Genomic DNA, 20,412 nt, shown 5'->3' on the forward strand with positions numbered 1-20,412 from the left:
ATTAATTGTACATGGTTTCAAATTGTATACACTGCACTTAGGGAAAACGGTGTCTTAAGTACAGGTGTAGAAAAGTTGTTGAGTGTAAGGCAAGGTATATTTTTAAATTTAAAGGTACCTCTGCATTATACTTAAAACCACAATTATTTTTCATACATATACTGTTGGGAAAATTCTTGATATGCAGGGAGGAAAAAATCACAAGGCCAATGCACCTTTAGATAGTTTGATGTCTATTTATTATATTTGATCCACATGTTATATAAATATACTATATGAGGGAGTCACAAATACAATAACTAGAATGATATGAAACCTTACATCAATGCATTCTCTTCTTCCTCTTGACAATATCGTAAGATCCTTTCATCACTTTGAAAGCAAATATCTGGAAAGGCTTAATGTAGCCGGAACCTTAAATATACATGTGTATTTACCAGCAGCATTGTCTCAGAACTTCAGATGAATTTCCTCTTGCAGTTTAATTATTTAACAAATTACAGCTCTGCCCACATTTTTATCCATAATACTCTATGGAAAGATCACATGTCAAACATTGATGTACATAGGTGGAAAGAAAGGAACAGTTTGCAGTTATGTAGTGCCTACGCAACTTTTTGGAGATCCTACAGTGCTTCACAGCTAATGGAGTACTTTTGAAGTGGAGTCACTGTTGTGACATTGGAAACCATGTTAAAAATCTGTTTACAAATAGTTGCTTGGTAGTACAGAACTTGAATATTACTGAAACAAGAGACATGTGCCCAAAGCTCTTCCTGTTTGTACTCATCGGGACAACCGCAAAAATGCCAAATTTCAAATGATCACAAAGTACATCCCAAGGAATGGCTGATCAAATCAAACAACATGTTCCTTTGGTTGTTCATAATAGTTAGAGTACAGCACGCAACCACCTTGCACTTGCAAAATCCAAAACAAAACATCTACTGTTAGATGTGATTCCACAATTGGACAGCACTTTCTGAACAATCCATAGTGCACGAACAGCTACACTGACAGCCAATATAAAATATTTAGTTGAGTTCGTAACATCATTCATTTACACTTGGCTAGAAGCTGCATACATTCATATGTAGGGACCCAATCCCTACAAACAAAAGAAATATGTTCAAGCTTTCCACCGTTTTTGGATTGCCCGGGAGCTTGTAGGGCCTATAGTTCCATGTTGCTTTGTCCATGACAACATCTCAACCAATCAGAGTTGTCTTGCCAATCAATCGGCATGCTTTTCCCCTGTGGTATGAATTGTTATGATCTTTTGAAATTTGACATTCTTGCATTTGTCCTGATGTATACAAGCTGAAAAGCTTTGGGAGACAGTGGCATAAATGCTAATGTCACTGAACTAGTAACCCAGAGGCTCAAGCTGAAGCTCTGGGGATTAGGTTCAAATCCCACTTTGGCAACTGGTGGAATTTAAATTCAGTTAATAAATCAGTATTGGTGACCATGTTTATTGATTATTATCATTGATTATTGTAAAACCCATCTGGTTCACTAAATTCCTTTAGGGAAGGAAATCTGCCATCCTTACCTGATCCAGCCTACATATGACTGCAGACCCCACAACAATGTAGTTGACTCTTAACTACCCTCTGAAATGGCCTGGCAAGTCACTTAGTTCAAGAGCAATTAGGGATGGGCAATAAATACTGGCCTTGCCAGTGATGCCCACATCCCAAGAAAGAATAAAGGAAAATAACACACTCTTTTCAGCAAGAAATTTGAGAGAAATGTGTGGTTGCAGATTTTTGAAGGTGTAACGTTATGTGACTTGTTAACTCATCTCTAAGCATTATGTGACCATCAGATGATTATAAACCACCTCTAAAACGTTAGTGTATTTCTGAACTGTGAACACCAAGCATCACTGCAGCAGCCCTTTCCTTGGAGACCTGTTGATAAAGGTTAGAAAAGATGAGTGCACTTAACTCCACGTGGTACAATAATAAGATATCCAAATGCCGAAATAGCTAACTATAAGGGCTCCACGAAAGCCATATTTTCCCCTGAGGGCTATTTAAAAGTCACGGGCACAGATTCATAGACCGCTTACTTTCTGTAATGTATACTTCTGGGTGGCTGCAGAAGCTATTGGAACATTATCAAAATAAAAGAAATTTGCTTTGAAAGATTATGGGGCAAAAATGCTAATTATTACCTACATACAACCAATCTGAATGATTAGGAAAGAAATTTCAAAAGCACCTCTATACATTATTGGCTTTTCATCCTGCCAATCAGAATTTGCATTGAACAGTATACAGAAACCAAAATTCAGCCTGTGTTAAAAGTTAAAGTTAATTTTTAAAATTGGATAAGCTAACACAGGCAAAACTTTCATTTTTGTCTCGTATAATTATGTTTAAGTTTTTGCACATTGTTTGCACTTTTGTAAGTATTTTAGTTCCTGCATGCTTTACTCATCATACTACTACTGGTGCAATTTTCCCATTCAATTTATACCCAGATGGCTGTTCAGTTGATAGCAACTTCAGTTCTTTGCAACTCCCAATTCCCTCAGGGGTCAGCATCCCTCACTCCAGCAGTAACTCAGAATAGATATTTCCCCTACCTGTTTCTCATAAACAGTTTTGTATTTTTTGTTTTTGTTTGCCACATTGGTGTCACCATGATTGGCATAATTCCCCAGACTTTTGAGTCTGGGTTTCAACTTTATGGCTCTTTGCACTGTTTCCAGTGTCTGAATGTTTCTCTGTGACCAGCAAATGTCATAGCACTTGAACTGCAGCCTAGTTTGATCATGTCATCCTCTAACTTCCTAATTTTTGGTTGCAAAGTTGTACATTCTGTTAATTTTGTAGCTTACACCTTGCATTGATTGGGCATGTTTGGTGTCAAGCCTACTAAAACAGCTAACTGGAGGTGGAGGCACCACAAATATCCCCATCCTTAATGATGGGGAGCCCAGCATGTCAGTGCAAAAGACCAGGCTGAAGCACTTGCTACAATCTTCAGTCAGAAGTGCCGAGGGGATGATCCATCTCTGCCTCTTCCTGAAGTCCCCAGCATCACAGATGCCAATCTTCAACTAATTCGATTCGCTCCCAAATGATATCAAGAAATGGCTGAAGGAACTGGATACAGAAGGCCGTAGACCCTAACAACATTCCGGCAATAGTACTGAACATTTGTGCTCCAGAACTAGCCATGCCCCTAGCCAAGCTGTTCATTACAGCTGCAACACTGGACCTACCTGGCTATGTGGAAAATTGCCCAGGTGTGTCTTGTACACAAAAAGCAGGACAAATCCAACCCAGCCATTTACCGCCCCATCAGTCTACCCTCGATCATCAGCAAAGTGATGGAAGGTGTTGTCGACAGTGCTATCAAGCAGCACTTAGTCAGAAATAACCGGCTCACTGACGCTCAGTTTGGGTTCCGCTAGGACCACTCTGCTCTTGACCTCATCACAGCCTTGGTTCAAATATGAACAAATGAGCTGAACTTCCGAGGTGAGGTGAGAGTGACTGCCCTTGACATCAAGGCAGCATTTGACCAAGTGTGGCATCAAGGAGCCCGAGCAAAACTGAAATCAATGGGAACCGGGGGAAAACGCTCCACTGGTTGGAGTCATACCTAGCGCCATGGAAGATGGTTGTAGATATTGGAGGTCAGTCATCTCAGTTCCAGGGCATTGATGCAGCAGTTCCTCAGGGTAATGTCCTATGCCCAACCAGCTGCTTCATCAATGACCTTCCTTCCATCATAAGGTCAGAAGTGGGAATGTTTGCAAATGATTGCACAATGTTCAGCACCATTCGCGACGACTCAGATACTGAAGTAGCCCGTGTCCATATGCAGCAAGGTCAGGCTTGGGCTGATAAGTGGCAAGCAACATTTACGCCACATAGGTGCCAGTGCCAGGCAATGACCATCTCCAGCAAGAGAGAATGAAGCCATCTCCCCTTGACATTCAATGGCATTACCATCGCTGAATCCTCCACTATCAACATCCCGGGGGTTACCATTGACCAGAAACTGAACTGGACCGGCCATATAAATACTGTGTTTTCAAGAACAGGTCAGAGCTGGGAATTCTGTGGCGAATATCTCACATCCTGACTCCCCAAAGTTTGTTAAGCATCTACAAGGCACAAGTCAAGAGTGTGATGGAATACTTTCCACTTGCCTGGATGAGTGCCAACAACATACAAGAAGCTCGACACCATCCAGGATAAAGCAGGCCACTTGACTGGCACCCCATAAACCACCTTAAACATTCACTACCTCTGCCACTGACGCACAGTGGCAGAGTGTGTACCATCTACAAGATGCACTGCAGCAACTCAGGGTCCCTTCAACAGCACCATCGAAACCTGTGACTTCTACCATAAGGACAGCAGATGCATGAGAACACCACCACCTTCAAGCTCCCTTTGAAGCCACATACCATCCTGACTTGGAACTATATCACTGTTCCTTCATTGTCACTGGGCCAAAATCCTGGAACTCCCTAACAGCACTGTGTGTGTGTTGTGTGTTGTGTGTTGTGTGTTGTGTGTTGTGTGTTGTGTGTTGTGTGTTGTGTGTTGTGTGTTGTGTGTTGTGTGTTGTGTGTTGTGTGTTGTGTGTTGTGTGTTGTGTGTTGTGTGTTGTGTGTGTGTGTGTGTGTGTGTGTGTGTATGGATTGCAGCAGTTCAAGAAGGTAGCTCACCACCATCTTCTTTATCAAGAACAATTAGGGATGGGCAATAAGTGTTGGTCTAGCCTGCAATGCCCTAATCTCTTGAATGAATGCAAAAAAGTTAGCATCATCTGCCAGTTTGATTTATACTGAGTTTCTGCATGTAGGCCATTAATAGTAGAATTACAATATTAGCTCAAATGTACACACAATGATACGGGAAGTGTCTATATTACTGGGATTAAGTTACCTCAATTTTTTTTATTCTATTTTTGAAGTATGTGTCAACAATTTATTTGCAATAGGACTTTTGCAATAATTTGCAAAAAATGCATATTGGGTTGAATGATTCATATTGTTAATACTTAAATTATTTTTACAATTTGACATTGGGAGTTATACTGCCAATGAGGTAAGGAAGAACTTTAGCCAGTGAAATAGTCATGCTGAGAGATGTGAGAACCACGCATTTAGTTCTTGGAATGATTCGGGGCATAATTTAGGGAGATTTTTACTGACTGAGGCACTTGTCATTGAAACCAAACCTACCCATGGTGAGAATATTGTGGAGGTTGAGCTTTGAAAGTTATTGACTGCTTTAGATTCCTGCCCAATAAAATTGCTCCCTGATTTCTCAGCAATTTTGTTCAACCTGTAAATAAGATACAGTAATCAGAAATGTTGAAGATTTTATCTTTGGTCTGTACTAATTGATTGCAGCAAATTAAGCAGCAGGGAAAGGCAGACCAGATTCTGACACGTGATTAGAGATTCTTTTGGGAAGTGTTCACTGTTAGCTAGAAACAGGGTTATCTTCCTCTCTCTCTTACCTATCTCTTCCCCTCTCTCCCCAAAACAAAAAGTTAAAAAGCCTATTGTTATGACATGGCAGGTGATGTATGCCAGGCAGACCAAATCCACGAGGGAAACTTGACCAAGCTATCACAACGGTTTTACAATTTGTATTTATTACAAGAAGTTGTGTGCATTGAATTCCGAAGTAATGAGTCCACTAAGACAGTTATAGATGCATAAGATTACAGTTACTTAATACTATAACAAATCCTAAAATTCTTTATTAACCTAACTCCCAACTACACACCCACTTTAAGGTGACAATCCAAAATAGATTTAAAATTTAAAAAACAAGCCAACAAGTTACCACAGCACACACTCGACAGTGGAATTCCAAAGGCTCTTCTCCAGCTTTAGCTACTGGACACAGCAGACTTTTGCAAAAATGGCTGGAGGTTTCTTCAAGGCTGTTTCACACACTCCTGTTAGATCTTACATGCCCACCCCCCCGACATGGTCTTTCACCCTTCTTTAGATATGTTTCTCTACCTTTAATCTGTAAATTCCATTGTTCCATATGTTTTTGGGAATGCTCTTTTTCCATGCTGTAAAATTATTTCATGTTGCCAATGTGACCTCTTTTGGTAAAAATAAATACACTGCTTGACCTTGCTTATCTTACTAGTTTTAAACATCCTATCATCCCTTTGAAATCCAAACAATTCCTTCATTTATCTAAAAATGCAAATTTCCTTCACACCTTATACGCTAAGACCTCATCCACGTTTACTGCTTAACATTTCAATTACCCTTCTACATCTAACTCCTTTTGATAATTTCAAGCTTGCAGTCTAGCTGACTCCAATTCATTAAATCTCACACAGACAGAACCATCCATACTCATCCCTATAAACCTACATTACGATCACCCACAATAATATTATGAAAATTATTATAGTTTTGTGACGCTATTAACACTCAGCACTCACTGTTGAAACCCACTTGTGAATAATGTCCACTTGGTGGCACCCTTGGTGTACTGTGCTCGAGTAAAGGGGGGGAGGAAGAAAGATTGATGAGGAGTGGTAGGAACTTCTAACAGTTCTTCAACCTCCCATTGAAATAATATCAGAAATATAATTTTACCGTGGAAATTCCAACAGGGCTGCAGTGACAGACTTATTCCACATTGCTAATAGATGTCACGGAAATGATGCTTTTGTTTTGCTGAAGTACAATTATTTTAGATTTTATTTTATTTATTTTAGAATATTTAATTTTCTAGATGTATTGCTTTTGATATTTATTCCACAAGGTATAGGGTGATGCTGTGAGCTATAATACAATGAACGCTACTTTTGAAATTTTCATTTCTCTCAAGTAGTAAATTCAATTGCTGATGCTGGATTTCTGCCGAATGAAACTGTGATTTAAAATATCTTTTTTATATATTTCCAAATGAGCAGATGTTATATATCCTTTATGTATCTTATTTCAAATGTGAGGCACACAGAACATGGTACAATTTTGCCAAGCCTTTGACTCCATGATGGAAAAACTGTTTTGAGGTAATTGGTAATTAAGATTCGGGCTCAGTTTAGCCATCGCCCTAGTGTAGTATAATTAGCAGTCATCTGAATGAGAGGCATTGATTCTTATCTAGTCTATTTTATCTCCTAATGGGGAAAGGTAATTTTAGATTTCTTACTCTTGGTGTGGGCCCTTTTTCTCAAACATGCTGGAAGCACATTGTGTGACATGCTTGTTGGACCAATGTACAAAATTCACTGTAGCCTGTTTATTTACCCCCCCCCCCCCCTACCAATTCCAGCTTGAAAATTTGTTTCAGTAATGCAGCTTATTAATAATTGAAAGTTCATTTCTTTAATAAAACATTTGGAATGCTTAGTTCTTGTCCCTTTTGTACATGCAGCTGGGCTTGTCATAAAAGTTGTTTCTTTTTGCCTTATTTTTGGTTTCAGGTTTTCAGTTTTAAATGCCATGCATGAATCTATAAATGTATGCCCAATGATCGGTTTAGTTGTGTTGTTCGAACACTCAAAACTCGAGTCTTTATCCTGCATTCCTACGTATAAAACAGAATTTGGTTGATGCAGTTGATTTTAAACCAGTAGCCTGATCATTTTCATGTCATGAACATGATTCCCAAAACAATAGTTTAAATTCATAACATTAGAATTGCTAGGCGATTTTAGAAAGTCGCAGTATTAACAAGGCCTGACACAACATAATGATAATGGAGCTGTTGAATAATTGTAGCAACCGATCTCTAACAATGAATCTACAACAAACCCAGCCATGGCATGCTGAAAAGTCTTGGGACCCGTGGGTTCAAAATGATTTGTTCCCTATCCCTATCATATGTCATGGACTTGGAAAGGATGGAACAGCATACTGTCTGAATGGTGAAAAACTAGAAACAGTGAAGTTCCAAAGAAATTTTGGGGCATTTTCATAGATTTTTAAAATGTTATGAAGGGGTGCAGGAAATTAAAAAAAAAATGAGAGGAACACTGGCCTTTATTTTTAGAGGACTAGAATTCAAGGGCATACAAGTTATGGTGCAGCTATACAAAGCCCTGGTTTGACCACACCTGGAAGACTATGAGCAGTTTTGGGCCATCAAGATATTAACTAGAAACGAATGGTAGATAGAGCTTTTAGATAGTGATGAACTATTTCTTCTAATTGGAGAGCTTGGCCTAGGGGGCAAGAATTAGAGCCAGACCTTACAGGAATGAAATTAGGAAACAATTCTTTATTCAACAGGTTGTAGAAATTTTGAACTCTCTTCCACAAATGGCAATTGGTGCTAGATCAATTAATTTTAAATCTTTGATGGATAGGTATTTGTTAATCAAAGACGTTAAGGGATATAGGACAAAGATGGGCCGTCAATGATCTGATTGAATGGTGGAACAGAATCTTGGGGCTAAATGGCCTTATCTTATATCTATGATCTCAAGTCTCAATTTATTCTTCTACACCTAGTATAAAACTTAATTAAACTTAAATCGGTAGCCCTGTGAATTATATTTGTCAGTTGGTAACTTATGTCTTTGTCCAAATTAATCCCTTAGAAACTTTGACCAAATGTATATGCGAAGTGACCCAAAGATAAACGTGAATTCGTCAGGGAAGCTTTGGCAATATAGACCAATAGGGCAGCCAAACTGCAAACAACACTGTTCCACACAGCAAAATTCAGGAATTAGGCCTTTAGATTGGAAAATTGCAAATGGGCAGTCTGTTATTTAGGGTGAGGAGGGAGAAACCAGGTAATTACAGACTTGTAAGGTATGTTGATGGGAGCAATAAGTTTCAAAGGTGTATAGACTAAGTGAATGGGCAGAGCTAGGATATATGGAGTTCAATGTAAGTACATGTCATGCACTTTGGATCTGAAAAAAGATAAATTGGAATATTTTCTTAATGGTGAGAAGCTGTGGCGGAGCAAAGAAATTTAGATGTCCAAGTACAGTTAAAAGGTAGTGCACAGATATAAATAGTAAACAAAGAATTTAGGAGTGAAATTAGGAAGTCTCTTGAACAAAACATGCATACACTAGACAAGGGCAGTGAAAATTTGGAACTCCAAATAACTGTAGATATTGGGTTAATTAAAATTTGAAAGGTTGAGGTAGACTTTTTGTTAATGAAGGGTCCTGAGTAAAGACATTATATGGAGTGGAGGTGCAAATTATCCATGATCTAATTAAGTGGAGGAATAGGCTTGTAGGGGTTTAATCGTCTACTTCTATTCCTAAATGGTCAGATTATGTTTTGGTTTGGGACATCAGGAGAAATACCATGCTGTACTTGTAAAGTACCTTGGGATTGTTTTGCAGCCACCTGAGAGGCTAGAGTTTAATATTCAGTTTAATAACCAGATAATGGAAAGGTTGTGGGTTGTGACAATATTCCAGCAACAGTACTAAAGACTTTTGCTCCAGAAATAGTTGCATCCCTAACCTAGCTGTTCCAATACAGTTACACCACAGGCAACGTGGCATATTGCCCAGGTATGTCCTGTCTGCAAAAAGTAGGTCAAATCCAGTCTGGCCAATTACCGCCCCAAATTCTCACTCATCGGCAGTGAGACGGAATTGTTGTTGACAATGTTATCAAGCAGCACGTGGATAGCAATAACCTGCTCACTGATAAAAACAAAAAAACTGCGGATGCTGGAAATCCAAAACAAAAACAGAATTACCTGGAAAAACTCAGCAGGTCTGGCAGCATCGGCGGAGAAGAAAAGAGTTGACGTTTCGAGTCCTCATGACCCTTCGACGGGTTCTGTCGAAGGGTCATGAGGACTCGAAACGTCAACTCTTTTCTTCTCCGCCGATGCTGCCAGACCTGCTGAGTTTTTCCAGGTAATTCTGTTTTTGACCTGCTCACTGATGTTCAGTTTGGGTTCTGCCAGGGCCACTCAGCTCCTGACCCCATTACAGCCTTGATCCAAACATGGACAAATGAGCTGAACTCAAGAAGTGGAGTGAGAGTAACTGCCCTTGACATCAAGGCCGCATTTGACCGAATGTAGCATCAAGGGGCCCTAGCAAAACTGGCGTCAGTGGGAATTGGGGGGGAAAACTCTTCACTAGTTGAAATCATATCTTACATAAAGGAAGACAGTCTGGTTGTTGGATGTCAATCATTTCAGTCCCGGGACATCACTGCAGGAGTTCCTCAGGGTAGTGTCCTAGGCCCAATCGTCTTCAGCTTCATCAATGACCTTCCTTCCATCATAAGGTCAGAATGAGGATGCTCACTAATAATTGCACAATGTTCACCATTTGCAATGACTCAGATACTGAAACAGTCCATGTCCATATGCAGCAAGACCTGGGCTGATAAGTGAAAGTAACATTCGCACCACACAAGTGCCAGGCAATTAAAATTTCCAATGAGACATTCAATGGCATTACCATCGCTGAATCCCCCCAAATCCTTGGGGATTGGCATTGACCAGAAACTGAACTGGACCAGCCATATAAATAATGTGGTTACAAGAGCACGTCAGAGGCTGGGAGTTCTGCAACAAGTAACTCACTTCCTGACTCCCCAAATCCTGTTCACCATCTACAAGGCCCAAGCTGGGAGTACAGTGGAATACTTTCCACTTGCCTGGATGAATGCAGCTCCAACAACTCTGAAGCTCGATATCATCCAGGGCAAAGCAATCGCCTTTATTGGCACCCCATCCGCCACCTTAAACATTCGCTACCTCCAACAACCGACGTACAGTGGCAGCAGTGTGTACCATCTATAAGATGCACTGCAGCAATTCACCAAGGCTCCTTCGACAGCACTTTCCAAACCCACAACATTTACAACCTAGAAGAACAAGGGAAACAGACACATGGGAACACCAGAGCCTGCAAATTCCCCTCCAAGAGTCATACCATCCTGAATTGGAACTATATCATCGTTCCTTCTCTGTCGCTGGGTCAAAATCCTGTAACTCCTTTCCTAACAGCACTGTGGGTGCACCAGCCGTACATGGTACTACTACAGCAGTTGAAGAGTGTGGCGAATGACCGCCTTACCAAAGACAATTTGGGATGGGCAATAAATGCAGGCCTGGCCAGCAACGCACTCACCCCATGAAAGAATAAAAAAAATACCTTATCCAAAAGATGGCAACTCTGTGACTGTGCAGCAGCACCTCAGTACTGCACAGAAGTGTTAACCTGGAACGCGACTTGACCCCATGATCTACTGACTCTGATGAGAGCACTACCGGTGAGCCAAAGCTGACAACTGAGATGATAAATTACTGCATCAATGATGTAGAAATGTTGAGTTCTGAAATCTTGCCCTTGAACAGTTCACTTGGACAGGATTTCTGTATTTTGACGTTTTATATTTCTGAATTCTATTTTCATGATATTTTTGTCTTTTCCATTTTGCTGTGCTTGTCTAACTTTATCAACGCACACAAAACAATCTACTATTTTATTACAATTTTGTGTCACTAGCATTCAGTCGAAATTCGATTCAAAATCTGTTAGAATTTTAATAATGTTTCAAATTTAGTTTTTTTCCTAAATGAACATATCAACAAGATTAAAAATTGGAGATTAGATATAGACCTGCACCTGCCATGGAAATTGGATTTTTTTTTGTTGTAATTCTGAGTGATAAATAATAGCTGACTAGTTGAATTATAACAAGATGGACTTGACACAGTTTTCAAGTTACAGTGCTGGAAATGTCCCTGGGCTTAACTGATCTGTTTTTGTGTATCTTTTATCTAAGAACATTGTGCTCCTGTTGTACCTTTGAAAAAGCCACCTTGGGGCTATAATTAAAATCCGGGTATTAGTTCTGCTCACTCAAAGCTATAGTTAGTATCAGGCTACATCACAAACGCGGTACCATTATCCAATCTGTTTAATTTGCTACTGGTGAGAGTTCATTTTTTATTGTTTCCCATGCCAGTTGTTCCCCTTCTTCCTGCTTTATTTAATCGTGGTATCAGAGGTTACAGCATGGAAGGAAACCATTTGGCCCATCGTGTCTGTGCTGGCATTTCAAAGGAGCAATTCACCTAATGTCATTTCCCCGTCTTCTCCCCGAAACCCTGCACATTCTTCCTTTTTAGGTGACAATCCAATTCCCTCTCAAATGCCTCAATTGAACCTCCTGCCAACACATGCTCAAACAGTGCATTCCAGATCCTAAGCACTCGTGTAAAAATGCTTTTCCTCATGTTGCCATTGCTTCTTTCATCAGTTACATTAAATCTGTGCCCTCTTGTTCTCGATCCTTCCACCAATGGGAATAGTTTCTCCCTATCTCCTCTGTCCAGACCCCTAATGATTTTGAATGCCTCTATCAAATCTCCCCTCAACCTTACCTTCTCCAAAGAAAATAGTCCCAAATTTTCCAATCTATCTATGTAACTGAAGTTCCTCATCCCTGGAACATTTTTGTGAACCTTTTCTGCATCCTCTCTAATGGCTTCACACCCTTCCTAAAATGTGCCCAGAAGTAGATGCTATTTGAGGCTGAATCATTGTTTTATGCAGGTTTAACATAACTTCCTTGCTTTTTTACTCTATGCCCCTATTGATAAAGCCCAGAATGCCATACGCTTTATTAACCACTTACTTGATCTGTCCTGCCGCCTTCAACAATTTATGTCCATATGCGCCCAGGTTCCTCTGCTCCTGCACCCTCTTTAGATTTGTACCCCATTATTTTATATTGTCTGTCCACATTCTTCCTACCAAAATGAATCACTTCACGCTTCTCCATGATAAATTTGTTCTGCCACTTGTCCGTCCATTCCGCCAAACTGTCCTTTTGAAGTTCTACTAGCCCCCTCACAGTGCGCATTACTTCCTAGTTTTGTATCATCTGTAAATTTTGAAGTTGTGCCCTGTTAAACAAGGTCTAATTCATTATTATATATCAGGAAGAGCAAGGGTCCCAGCAGTGACCCCTGGAGAACTCCACTATAAATCTTCCTCCAATCTGAAAAGCAACATTGACCACTACTCTGTTTCCCGTTACTCAGCCAATTTCTTATTCAAGTCCCTTTTATTCCATGAGCTATAACTTTTGCTCATAAATCTGTTGTGTAGCATGTCCGTGTACTGTGGACTTATCAGTACATCCTTTTCTGAACAAACGTATAACATTTGAGGATCTTCAGTCCTCTGGCACCACCCGAGTCTAAGGAAGACAGGAAAATTATGGCCAGTGCCCCTGCAATTTTTCGCTCTCGCTTCATTCGCCCAAGAACATAAATCTGACAGAGAGCTCTGAGATAAATATCTTGTGTAATATTTGCTTGAAGTGCTCTGATTACGATTAGATTAGATGGGTAAGAGCGGAGCTAAGGAAGGACAGCTCCACATAACTGAACAACGGAGTGGCACTGGAACAGGATCATTTAAAGGACTGTCAAAGCTCACAATGGTTAAGTGGAGAACATAGTATCTGAGATGGGTGCTGTATCTTTTGTTGAGCTTGTTGGTTTTGTGGGTTTTAAAGCTGATTTTGAGCTTTGCGTTTACTTGTATTTTGGCAGATCTATTTTCTGTTGAAAAATTCCCAGCTTCAAAAATTTACTAGACTTAATGTCGTTGCCCTCAGTCCCTTGAAACAAGGATAACGTCTGCCAGGCCTCATGATTTGGGTGTCCTCTCACAAGTGACTCAGTAAGCCAATCCTGGAAGAACAGGCCTTTGAGGTTTTTTTTTGTCTATTCATGGGATGTGGGCATCACTGGCTAGGCCAGCATTTAATGCCCATCCCTTTTTGCCTTTGAGAAGGTGGTGGTGAATTGCCTACTTGAACCATTGCAATTATCCTAAGGATAGGGGGCTCTCAGTCCAGATTCTGCTCTCTCCCCTTCCACTTTCGTCGCTTCTCTGCACCAGTTTCTGACTTTGTTGTGACTTGTTGGAAGAAACACTGCCACATATTATGATGTGTGGCAATTTCCTCCCTTTTGTTCCATTTTCAATGAGGCCGTCAGAGTGTCCTTAAAACATTTTCTCTGTCCTCCTTGAAAGCGGGTACCATCCCTAATTTGTAAAAAGAGGATCTGCTTCGGAAGCTGAGTGTTTGGAATGGGAATGCAGTGTCCAGACAGGTGGAACTGAGTTTGTATGATCATGGTTGTGACGCTGGAGAAATTGGCTTCGTTGCGAATGCTGGAGTTTATTCGCCTGTCTTGCTGCTTGCCTTTGAATACTCTGCACAGACACCAGTGCCCAAAGTTGCCTTTGGTAGGTGATCCAAGTCTCATTTATATATGGAAGGATGGAGACAACAAAACAACATTGTAGACTAACTCCTTAATCTGTTTATGGCGATCTGTGTTGTTGATGATCTAATTGTGCGGTTTTTGGAAAGCTGCACTGGCACACATTATTTTATGCTGGATCTCTTCTTCAGTGTTGACATTTTGAGAAAGATAGCTGCTGAGATCTAGGAAGCTTTCAATGACTTCTAAAGTCTGCCCATCAATAACGATAGCTGGAGGTCTGTGTGAAACTTTCTTGTAACTCATGATTGTGAATCTGTATTTTCATTAGACCATGAGTGGCTTCCTGTGAGTTGCCAGCTTTTCTAAGGAAGGAAAATTAAATGGAACCTATGGTCTACAATAATAATCCAATCTAAAATTGGTCAAATGGCTTTTTGCTTGGTAGCTAAGTATATGAAACACTAGTTCCTTCATTAGACTTCCCTTTTACACGCACTCCATTATTAAGTACCCCCTAGGGATCCATTGGATACAGTTTTGGGGAAAGAATACAGTCAAATAGCAATACGACAAACCTATAACTCAATGCTTTTTTAGTTGTTTCTGATCATTGGTGCATACGAACAAGGAGCAGGAGTAGGCCATTCAGCCCCTAGCGCCTGTTCCACCATTTAATAAGATCATGGCTGATCTGATAACCTAAAATCTGCATCCCACCTACCACTGAAGTCTCATGGCATCAGGTAAAACATGGGCAAGGAAACCTCCTGCTGATTAGCATGTACCGCTCTCCCTCAGCTGATGAATCAGTGCTCCTCCATGGTGGAAGCACTGAGGGCGGCAAGGGCACAGAATTTGCTCTGGGTGGGGGACTTCAATGTCCACCACCAAGAGTGGCTCGGTAACACCAATACTGACTGAGGTGGTCAAGCCCGAAAAGACATAGCAGCTGGACTGGGTCTGCGGCAGATGGTGAGGGAACCAACAAGAGGGAAAAACATACTTGGTCTCATACTCACCAACCTGCCTGCTGCAGATGCATCTGTCCATGACAGTATCAGTAGGAGTGACCACCGCACAGTCATTGTGGAGACAAAGTCCTAGCTTTCACATTGAAGAAACCCTCCATCGTGTTGTGTGGCACGACCACCATGCTAAATAGGATAGATTTCGAACAGATCTAGCAACTCAATACTGCACATCCATGAGGCGCTGTGGGCCATCAGCAGCAGCAGCAGAATTGTACGAACACAATCTGGAACCTCATGGCCCGGCATATCCCCCACTCTTCCATTGCCATCAAGCCAGGGGATCAACTCTGGTTCAATGAAGAGTACAGGAGGGCATGCTAGGAGCAGCACCAGGCATATCTAATGATGAGGTGTCAATCTAATGAAGCTATAATGCAGGAGGACTACTTGCGTGCCAAGCACCATAAGCAGCAAGTGATAGGGCTAAGTGATCCCACAACCAATGGATCAGATCTAAGCTCCGCAGTCCTGCCACATCCAGTCATGAATGATTGTGGACAATTAAACAACTCACTGGAGGTGGCTCCACAAATATCCCCATCTTCAATGATGGAGAAGCCCAGCACAATAGTGCAAAAGATAAGGCATTTGCTACAATCTTCAGCCAGAAGTGCCGAGTGGATGATCCATCTCGGCCTCCTCCAGAGGTCCCCAGCATCACAGATGGCAGTCCTCAGCCAATTCAATTCATTCCAAGCAATATCAAGAAATGGCTGAAGGCACTGGATACTGCAAAGGCTATGGACCCTGACAACATTCCAGCAATAGTACTGAAGACTTGCGCTCTAGAACTTGCTGTGCTCCTAGCCAAGCTGTTCCAGTACAGCTACAACACTGGCATCTACCCAGCTATGTGGAAAATTGCCCAGGTATTGCCCTGTACACAAAAAGCAGGACAAATCCAACCCGGCCAATTACCACTCCATCAGTCTACTTTCCATCATCAGTAAAGTAAAGGAAGAGGTCATCAACAGTGTTATCAAGCGGCACTTGCTTAGCAATAACCTGCTCATTGACGCCCAGTTTGGGTTCCGCCAGGGCCACTCAGCTCCTGACCCCGTTACAGCCTTGGTTCAAACGTGGACAAAGGAGCTGAACTCCCGAGGTGAGGTAAGAGTGACTGCCCTTGACATCAAAGCCACATTTGACCGGGTGTGGCATCAAGGAGCCCTAGCAAAACTGGAGTCAATGGGAATCGGGGAAAACTCTCTGCTGGTTGGAGTCATACCTAGCACAAAGGAAGATGGTTGTGGTTGTTGGAGGTCAGTCATCTCAACTCCAGGGCATCACTGCAGGAGTTCCTCAGGGTAGTGTCTTTGGCCCAACTATCTTCAGCTGCTTCATCAATGACCTTCCTTCCATCATAAGGTTAGAAGTGGGGAGGTTCGCTGATGATTGCATGATGTTCAGCACTATTCACGACAACTCAGACACTGAAGCTGTCTATGTCTAAATGCAGCAAGATCTGGACAATATCCAGGCTTGGCTGACAAGTGGCAAGTAATATTCGTACTACACTAGTGTCAGGCAATGACTATCTCCAACAAGAGAGAATCCAACCATCGCCTCTTGATGTTCAATGGCATTACCATCGCTGAATCCCCCACTAGCAACTTCATGGTAGTTACCATTGACCAGAAACTGAACTGGACTAGCCAAATAAGTACTGTGGCTACAAGAGCAAGTCATCAGAGGCTAGGAATCCTGCAACGAGTAACCCACCTCCTGCCTCCCTAAAGCCTGTCCACCATCTACTAGGCACAAGTCAAGAGTATGATGGAATACTGCCCACTTGGCCTGGATTGCACTCCCTCAACACTCGAGAAGCTTGACACCATCTAGGACAAAGCAACCCGCTTGATTGGCACCACCACATTACAAACATTCATTTGCTCAATGACCAGCGCACAGTGGCAGCGATGTGTACCATCTACAAGATGCACAGCCAGTGAAGCCCACATCCCATGAACACCCTCTTGCTTACCAAGAATCTTATTGACCTCTGCCTTAAAAATATTCAAAGACTCTACTTCCACTACCTTTCACGAAGAAAGTTCCAAAGACCCACGACCCTTCCGAATGAAAATTTTTCGCTTCATCTCCATTTTAAATGGGCGACTTCTTATTTTTAAACAGTGACCTCTAGTTCTAGATTCTTCTACAAGAGAAAACATCCTCTCCACATCCACCCTGTCAAGACCCCTCAGGATCTTTTATGTTTCAATCAAGTCACCCCTTACCCTTCTAAACTGCAGTGGATACAAGCCTAGTCTGTCCAACCTTTGCTCATAAGACAATCACCCATTCCTGGTATTAGTCTGGTAAACCTTCTCTGAGCTGCTTCCAATGTGTTTACATCCTGCCTTAAATAAAGTGACCAATACTGTACACAGTATTCCAGTTGTTGCCTTCCAATGCCCTGTACAACTGTCATGAGCTATTAATGTATATAATATTATTGGAAATTATTTTTTTAGAAAGAAGTTTAGTCTGTGGGTGTGTGTTTTAATTGGATTAAAGCCAGCTGGTCTGGCTGCTTTGATGTATAGTAGTTTTGAGATGTAAACAGAGAGGTAAAGAGTACATTTGCATTTTGTTGAGTCAAGCATTCAAGGGGAGTGAAATCTTGCACCTAGCTAGGAGACACCAATCAATGTTTCTATTACTAATAACATTGGTACTATGAAAGGGTACTATGAAACTTGTTCAAGGTGGAGTTCAAAGGGCCTGATGATACAATGAGAATTTACATTCAAAGAGAATTGCTGCCTATAACGGAAAGAAGTTTTGTGTGTGCAGGGTAGAGGCATGTAACATCAAAGCAGCTGTAAGCCTACAATTGTCTGCAAAGGAACCAAAATGAAAAGCACCTCATTTTGAATTTGTCAGATGAAAATGCTTTGCCTGGTGTCTGCTTAAAGTCTATGGATTGTTGTTGCCTTAAGTGGAAATTAGTTTAAGAATTTATTAAAAAGTTATGATAGTAATTTGTAGCCATGTGTATATGTTTAACTTGTGTAAATTAATAAATGGCTCATGTAGTTTGATATAAAAACCTCTCGTGAACTGGTGGTCTTATTCCTGAATTTAGAGCTGCACCTCAAACATACCACTTGAAAATATAGGTTATGACAGTTGTTGTTTAAAGTTTTCCTCTGGGATTTTAAATAACAGCCTTTACCAACTGCTGTGTCATAACTGAAGCATAACCTCCCTACTTTTGTATTCAATTCCCCTCAGTAAATTATACCATTCTATTAGCTTTCCTCATTACCTGCTGTGCCTTGCACACTAGATTTTTCTGACTCATCTGCTAGGACACCCAGATCCCTCTGCACCTCAGAGCTTTGCAATCTCTCACCATTTAGATAATATGCTTCCCTTTTATTCTTCCTGCCAAAATTGACAATTTCACATTTTCCCACATTAAACTCTATCTGCCAGACCTTTGCTCATTCACTTAACTTATCTATATCTGTAGCCTCCTTATTTCCTCTTTACAACCTATCTTTGTGTTATCAGCAAATTTGGCAACCATCCCTTCAATCCCTTCATCCAAGTCATTTATATAGATTGTAAACAGTTGAGGTCCCAGTACTGATCCCTGTGGCACACCGCTCGTTACATCTTTCCAACCTGAAAAAGACTCCTTTATGCCTACTCTCTGTTTCCTGTTAGCCAGCCAATCTTCTATCCATTCCAATATGTCCCGTCCCGTCCTGGTTCTACCCCCCCCCCCACCCCCCCACCCCGTACCACTGAACTTTTATTTTCCTCAATAACCTTTGATATGGCACTTTATTGAATGCCTTCTGGAAATTCCTAGGTTAAGTCTGATGCATTGGATCTCACGTCTTGGCAGGCAAACCTCCTTGCTGCACAGATGTGATTCAAGAAAGTTGCTTTTTTGCCAGTACCCACAGGTTACCCGGTCTGTAAAAACAAACATGATTGCTCAGGAAAGAAAAGGTTCAGCATAGTCTCTCACACCATCATTGTAGCATTATATATGCCGGGGTGACTTGGTCAATGCTTATGATCTTGCGGCATTCAAAACACATTCTGCCAACATGTCGTTTTTTTCATGTCCCTCGCAACGACAGGCACAAATTCCGCCATATACATTTGGCTGCACCTTTAGCATTTTCATACATTGGCATTCTTTATTGTTCTGATTTCCTCTGAATTCAAATGGAACTCCACATCCCCTCCATTGTGTTAACTACTTCCAAAATATTTATAATTGCCTTTTATCACAAGCAGAAAAAAAACCTTGCAAACGCATATAAAGCTCACCTGCTTCCATATTTGACAAGGTCCTTCTAACATCTCTCTCACTCATTTCTGGAGAAGTATTCAAGAAAAACAACTTTCTTGACAGGTGGTGTTTCTCTTGCCTTCAGCCTCTCTGTCTGTTGTGGATTTTTATTTTCTTTTCAAATCAGTTTTACTAAGACATTGCTGCTCCAAAGTTCTCTCCCTTACACTGCAAATAAAGCAACCTTGCATATTGTTCCTCGTCCTTACCTTTTCACTGTGTTGAAATCTCCTAGTCATTCTTCCCCAGGACTTTTCATGCTGTCAGATTTCTTGCTTTTCTTAGATTTCCATCCTCCCACGATCAAAAATCCAAACTACATGTTATACACCTATTTTCTGATTTATCTGAGCCATTACACTGAGAGGAGGTTGGAGGTTGTGTACACTGAGGATGTATGGCTTGAAGTGAACGAAGCGATGGATAAAAATATGATTCGAGTTGATCATTAATGTGAGCAAGAATAGAAGGGCAAAGATGATAACCCTCGGAATCCCAAGTTGGTTGAGTCCAAGTCGGATCTTCTGATGAGAGGTCAGTGACCTGAAACGTTAACTGTTTCGGTCTCCACAGATGCTGCCAGACATGCTGAGTGTTTCTAGCACTTGCTGTTTTTATAACACAGCAGTTAATGTTGGTTGACTATCATACAAGTCATATCACAGCTAGGAATCTGATTGGTAAACTCTTCAGACCCAAGGACACATCACAAATATATCAGTGCGTATCAGTTTCCTTCAGAGAACCATATTAAGTTAAATGGGTTGGGACTGTAAGAGTAATGAGAAGCCAAATGATTGCTTAGTGTTTCAGACAATTGAGCATTATTACTAGAAGGTACTGTAGGGCT

The 20,412-nt window shown here is 41.1% G+C and overlaps 1 protein-coding gene across 2 annotated transcripts in view; it reads left to right on the forward strand.

The window, feature by feature from the left end:
* Positions 1-20,412, forward strand: part of ttc17 (tetratricopeptide repeat domain 17) — a 117,051-nt gene that overhangs the window by 57,323 nt on the left and 39,316 nt on the right. The gene's annotated exons all lie outside the window — the stretch shown is intronic.

Source organism: Carcharodon carcharias, chromosome 10 (assembly GCF_017639515.1).
Source record: "Carcharodon carcharias isolate sCarCar2 chromosome 10, sCarCar2.pri, whole genome shotgun sequence".
Taxonomy (NCBI): Eukaryota; Metazoa; Chordata; class Chondrichthyes; order Lamniformes; family Lamnidae; genus Carcharodon; species Carcharodon carcharias.